This window comes from Diabrotica undecimpunctata, chromosome 7 (genome assembly GCF_040954645.1).
Source record: "Diabrotica undecimpunctata isolate CICGRU chromosome 7, icDiaUnde3, whole genome shotgun sequence".
NCBI classification, from domain to species: Eukaryota; Metazoa; Arthropoda; class Insecta; order Coleoptera; family Chrysomelidae; genus Diabrotica; species Diabrotica undecimpunctata.
In genome coordinates, this window is record NC_092809.1 from 3,270,734 (window position 1) to 3,278,144 (window position 7,411).

The window sequence follows — 7,411 nt, forward strand, 5'->3', positions numbered from 1 at the left end:
AAAGTAATTAGAAGATAAACGGAAACCTAATTAATTCCACCAAGTTATTAAGAAGAGTAATGGAAACTTTGCTGCACTCACACATCAATGCCCACACGAACAAAAAATTGAAAATATATACTCATATGCTGTATTATATTTTTATATTGTCACTAAAAATTGAACTTCGTTGTCTTTTTTTTTTGTTAATTAATACATACTTTAATTTCGAAACTTGATTCAATTTTACTAAACTAAATCTTTACTTGTGAAATCTTCGTTTATATTTATTAAAGAATACATATGTGGGCTCCTATTTAGCATTTCTCTTACAGTTTTATACCATTTTCAGTTATGATTCAATAGTTTTACAGTTTCGACTCACTCAATCATTAAACCTTTGTAAAATATATTCCTTAATAATTACTTTCATTATATAAGTGGCTTCAGATCAAAGACGGATATCTGTAAAAAATAAAAATTAAGTTTGTAGCGGTTTTTTATAGAATTATTTCTGTTCTTTTCAAAGGTATTAATAGTTACCTTCCAACACGGACGCAAATACGTTATTTTCAACTTTACAGTTGAAGGTCTGTTTCAAAAACGGACTTCTGCTATGAAGGTTTATTTCAAAAACGGACATCTCCCCAACAGCCAATGAGAATGCTGTATTGTGATCACATGACTGAGAAATCAAGAATGGCCGCCATTGCTTTCAACTTGTCTGATGTTAATCGTTTTATTTTTGTTTATCGCATATTTTTGTTTTTTTTTGCATATTATTAGTTGACAAAGTAGAATCATGGAGTCAAATATATCTGTCAATCCAGGGAGGACGCGTAAGAGGAAGAGAGAATCCAAAAAATGGAAAAAAAACATCCAGAAACGACAAAGGTAAGTCTAATCATTGAACTCAATCATATACTTAACATTTGATTGCTGTAACAAATTGTCAATAGCTGGGTGGAACATTGATACGTTAGAAGTTCCTGTATATGTTCGTCCGAGTTATGAATAGTTTTTAAGTGATATGATGATGTCTGATTTTAAAATATGAAGCTTGGACGTTGGTTGTAAAAACATGACCAGCTTAGTACCACTTCCTAAACTTTTTCATAAAATTTAGAGATTCCTAATGAAAATTCTGACTATTGACTTGAATAAATAGACTATTAATTGAATTAACTAAAGTTTAATTAATTCCTTGTTTTGTATGTTCATGAAGGTACTCAGCCAAAGGTCTTCCTCTGTACCCCACCTGTCATCACCGAGTTGGATACCATTGCCAGCTTTTAACAATACATGATGTCATGGAGTTCCACAAAACCTTTTACTCCATCCCAGAAAAAAGCAAGCAAGATGCGTTCATTTTGAAATACTTTCGGGCTGGTCTACCCAACCCCAAAAGAAAGAGAAAGAAGCTTGAGCCTATAAATAGGAAAACCACAATATTCCAATATTCGGTTGTAAACAACGCTGGCAACAATCTTAACGTTTGCAGGGATGCTTTTCTCAAGGTGTTGCAGCCTATTACTAAGCATAGAATTATAGGAGTATTCCGAAAATTCAGGAACGGTGTATCACATGTCCCAGTGGAAACCCGAGGCGGAAACGACAAGGAAGTTAGTTTGCTCCGAAAAGAGGGGAAGTAAAATAGGTCATCTTTAGTTTTCAAGCTATTGAATCGCATTATTTGGGACATCACTCATCACGTGTCTACCTACCAGCAGACCTGAATATCGTCAAAACGGAGAGAATGTTCAATTATGGTAAAGAAGAATCTGAGATGGTTACTCAGGGATTTTTCAGAAAAATATTTTGTTCAGATTTCAACATCGGATTCTCTTATTCTAGCATGGATGAATGTAGTACTTGCCTAGAATTACAAAACCTTATCTAAGTGGAAAAAACGGAGGAAGAAAAAAGATGTTTAAAAATGAAAATAAAGTTACATAAGAAACAGGTCCAAGCCTTTTTCCAACACCTGCGAGAAAAACCACAAGGAATTCTTTATTTTGAGTTTTGATTGTCAGAAGAACCTTGTTTTGCCAAAAGTAACTGTTTAAATTGTGTACTATTTACGACAGTTTTACTAATACAACCTTTTAGTAGGTAAAGGATTGTCAAATAAATCCCTGAATCCCTGTCATCAGGTGCCACCAATCACGCACCTCGATGTGCATCGCCCTTCCTTCTGGAACATATAATTAAATTTAATTGGTTGAGAAATGAAAAAGTTTCATATAAAAGTTAATTTATCTTTAAATATGGGACATTTTCGGATCTCAAGTCAGTCAGTGTTAACACATGGTTTTACCCGTGTAGGGTAGCTTCCTAGAGCACTTTGCTCCACCAAACTAACAGGCCGATATCCACCTTCTGCAGCCTGAAACCGTCGATGTGCCATATCTCCGACGAGCCAGCATACTTGATGCTAAGTACCTGATGCAATGGATGTCTCCGCAGTAGCCAGTCACTGCCTGCCCTACCATTATGTGGTCCAGAGCACCACGGAGGCTCAGGCAAACTCACCGGCGACATGCAGATGGGAAATGTACAGCTAGAGAGGACGAAGCCGCTGTAGAGCGGGCACGTCGTCGAGGATGGACCTGCACATGCTGTCAACAACACCGACCACCGCCTGTGAGTGTTTTTGTGCAGTGCAAGTGCGCGCTACGCGAGTGTAAGTGCGTGTACGCGAGTGTAGTGTGTTAGAGGACTGTAGGTACATTTGACAATATGGACATATACATTTTTGATATATTTTATGCATTTTTTATTCCTTATATGTGAATTGTAAAAAAATTGTTTTTCTTAAGTTTTTTTAATAAAATCAGCTTTTTTTATCAGCCTCAGAGTCTCCAAAGCAGGGGGATGTCATCAGGTACCACCAATCACGCACCTCGATGTGCATCGCCCTTCCTTCTGGAACATATAATTAAATTTAATTGGTTCAGAAATGAAAAAGTTTCATATAAAAGTTAATTTATCTTTAAATATGGGACATTTTCGGATCTCAAGTCAGTCAGTGTCAACACATGGTTTTACCCGTGTAGGGTAGCTCCCTAGAGCACTTTGATCGAAGGGCTCTGCAAACTTTCTAAGACTCTGAAGCTGAGTTTTTTTCTTCTTAGAAAGAATGTATTTTATTTCCACCTCTAATAAAACCATAATGGCATTGTCTCTTCAAGATAATGCCACAATAAGAGCGTACCGGCCAACTACGCAATATTACACCATATTGCGCAATAGTTGGACAAATTAATAAATATGGAAACTTGCACCAAGTTGCTAACACATTTTCATACGTTTATAATTACACCGGAGACGACATCCCAGTACTGTCTCAATTTATACCTGGACGGAAGACGAAGCAAAAAATTATTCAACGAGGTTCCTTCCAATGCATTCAATGAGTTGAGATCAGCTGATCTCTTAGGATATGACTTTATTCGTTTGGTGTCTGATGGTTGCGCTGGACAAAATAAGAATATGAATATTTTAACTATGTGCTGCAAGTTTCTGGATAGCTGTGCTCCAACAAGCATACGAAAAATTAAAACAGTTTTTCCTGTAACAGGGCACTCATTTCTTCCTGCCAACAGAGTATTTGGGTTGATACAGAAAACATTAAAAAATCAACACAATTGTGAGAAAAGAAAAATATCATGTAATTTTTAAGAATTATAGTACGATTAAGTTGACTGGAAGGGATTGGGTACCGTTGGACTGGAAACAAGAAGCGAAAAGTTTTATGAAAACAGTGGTTCAACTTCATTTCAAAATTTTCGGAAAACTAAATTGGGAAATATTGTTGTGAAAGGAGAGATGGCTTACAACCTTGATACTGGTGCAGAGAGAAAAATTTGTAAGACCAACTGCACTATTGGACAGATCAACCCAAAAGAAATTAGTATTGGTGTGACCCCAAAAGCAGAAAAAGTTAAGGTATCTTTACATAAATAAACTTTTTTAATTCTACTTCTTCTTCTACGGCACTACAGCCCAATTTGAACCTTACCTCCTTTATTTTTTACCTCCACCCTTGCTTTATAATTCTAGTTCTCTATTAAATAGTCAAAGACAATATTGTTTAGTCAAAAGTAGCATCAAAAACAGAAAACTGCATTCCCCCTTTTATATAGTTTGCATATTCTGAATTACCGCCAAAGGAGTTACGCACAGTGCGTGTAGTAAAGAAAATGCGTGAGAAAAGCTATTAGGCAATTGAAAGGGCCCTAACGCTTTATTTTTTCTACTTTTCTTTTCTCTAACGGCGTGTGGTTGTTATCAGCGCCAAACACTCATCATATCTACCTTTTGTTTGTACCCCACATGTACAGCCAGTGTGACTTTTTCATCCACCGAGTAATAAGCTTATAGAAACCGATTTTCTTTGCTTTTGTAGAATAAATAAACAGGATATACAGAAAAATCCTATACCTTTACTATTTGAAGTGCGAATTAGGTATAACAATTTTCCTACATCCTCTAAACTTGTTTTAAAATAAAATTATTAACAAAATGTATGTTTATGTATAGATTTATAATTTAAATTTATATGCATGTATGCACATTACAGACAACGACGCCATCGAAGCAATTAACGAATTTGTATAGCTGTGAGCTCTCATATACATTGAAAATAACACGACATTAGAGACAAAACGCAGAATTTGCACGGTTAGCAGGTGCTATTTTGGAGTCAATCTCCTTCTTAAACGGATTTCCCATAAGGAGAAGAGACACATTTTTGTTTCTCAACCAAATATGATAAAGCAATTCTTTTATGGCTGGCGTAGACCGCTGTGACCAAAACATTAGTCTTTACCGGAACTCTATAAAAGGGAAAAAATAGTTCTTTTTGCTAATAGTACATGGAATTGACATGGCTCTTCAAAAAGCGTGGCAATCGGACCGAAAAGAAGGAGGAAGCCTTGATCAGCTTAAATTTAGAAAATAAATAGCTTGCAACCTTCTGGAAACCTACAAAAAAATACCAAATGCGACCCAACAAGACGGAATCCCAACACAGTCTTACATTCAAGATATGACGGTATAAACCATTTAATTGTTAATCAAGAAAAACAATCTCGTTGCGGACTTTGCAAGAAAAAGGTTCAATTTTTGTGCGAAAAATGTAAAATATCATTACACTCTAAACAATGTTTTAAGGACTTCCATACTTTGTAATTATTTCTGTATTAATAAAGTTTTACTTTCTAATATACAGTATGGTGGAAATGAAAGGAATAAATTCGTTATTTCCTAAACCGGAGACTTTAAGGAAAAATCCTGAAACCCGTCGATTTTTATTTTTAAATAAGCTATTCGTAAGAATACATTTTTATTTTTGACGTCATCTATGTGAGCGTGATGACGTCATTGCTAAAAATTTTAAATAGAAAGGGGGGTATTGTAATACATCATTTGAAAGGTCTTTTAAATACCTATTCAGCCATATCATTATGTCTGAGTATTTGATGTTTGTAATTGTTTAAAAAAATTATTAAATATTTATTATTACAATAAATATTTATTAAGTATTAATATGATGTATTATTGACACCCAAAAATAAATTTTATAAAGGCCATCACTGGTAATGAAATGTCTCTTTTATCTACTTTTTACCTTTTTAAAAAAACTAGTTACCTTATCAATATGAACATTGATAGTTGGACATTCAAACTTAATTGTCTTTCTGTCAAGTGATTAATAGTATTATTGTAGTAAACGTATTCAAAAAGTCTTTGTATCTTTGAACATGAAGCTAACTGAAACGCAAAGAATTGAAATTCTCATAATGATTGGTTATGGAGATAAAACACGTACGCAGAAAGAAGTATGTGCGTTATTTAATAATAAATACCCCCGTCGAGAACCAATTTCACAATCCACTGTAAGCAAAATTGAGAAAAAATTTAGAGAAACGGGTCATAGTAAAGACCTTCCTAAAGGTAGTAGAAAACCAATATCTGAAAACCAACAAGTAGACGTTCTGTTAGCTTTTCAAGATAATCCTCATAACAGTTCACGGCAAGTAGCATTAGATAATGACATGGACCATTCAACAGTTCTTAAACAGCTAAAGAAGGAAAAGTGGCATCCCTACAAAGTAAGTTTAGTACAAGAACTTATGGAAGATGATTTTGGCAGACGAATTGAATTTTGTGACATTATAATAGAAAGAAATAACAGAGATCCGATGTTTTTAAAAAAGATTATTTTCTCTGATGAAACTACATTTCTACTAAACGGTCATGTCAATCGTCAAACTTATCGGTACTGGGCTACGGAAAATCCACACTGGATGCAAGAGTACCGTACTCAATACCCAGAGAAAATTAATGTTTGGGTGGGAATAATAGATAATAGGTGTATTGGACCATACTTTTTCGAAGAAAACTTAACAGGTCCTCGATATTTAGAATTTCTTCAAAATTTGTTGCTTCCAGAATTGAACCGGTTGTTTCCAAACAGAAATGATTTATGGCTACAGCAAGATGGTGCCCCTCCACATTATGCTGTCTTGGTACGCAACTACTTAAACAACGTCTTTCCAAATCGGTGGATAGGTCGAAGAGGAACAATAGAATGGCCGCCTAGGTCACCTGATTTGACTCCTCTTAATTTTTTTTATGGGGATATTTAAAAAGTAACGTGTATCAAAATAGACCACAAAATATTAATGAACTGAAAGAAAGAATACGTAATGAGGTTGTTCAAATAACTCCGGAAGTTTTAGAGAATGTTAGAGAAGAGTTCGCCTTTCTCATTGTATTTTAGCTGAAGGTAAACAATTTGAGCACTTAATTTAGGTTTCGTTGTATTTATTGAATAATACTTTATAAATATTTATTGTAATAATAAAAATTTAATTATTTTTTTAAACAATTACAAACTTTAATTACTTAGACATATTGATATAGCTGAACAGGTATTTTAAAGACCTTTCAAATGATGTATTACAATACCCCCCTTTCTATTCAAAAATTTTAGCAATGACGTCATCACGCTCACATAGATGACGTCAAAAATAAAAATGTATTCTTACGAATAGCTTATTTAAAAATAAAAATCGACGGGTTTCAGGATTTTTCCTTAAAGTCTCCGGTTTACGAAATAACGAATTTATTCCTTTCATTTCCACCATACTGTATACTGCTTCTTACTGCTGTCCTTTTAAAAGAACATGACATATTTTGACAGCTAATGCAAAAATTATTATTTTAGTATTTTTTATCGTTAAATAAGACACATTTCCTTATATTTCCCTTAAGTAAAGAAAAAAAAAGTTTCAGTAATATGTGGATTAAGAAAATAAAAAACCTTTTTAACATGTGCCTTTTGGACAGTAATATACCCGACAAATGGCACAATGCTGAGGTAATTCTATTGTACAAAAAAGGAGATCCCCACGAATTAGAAAAC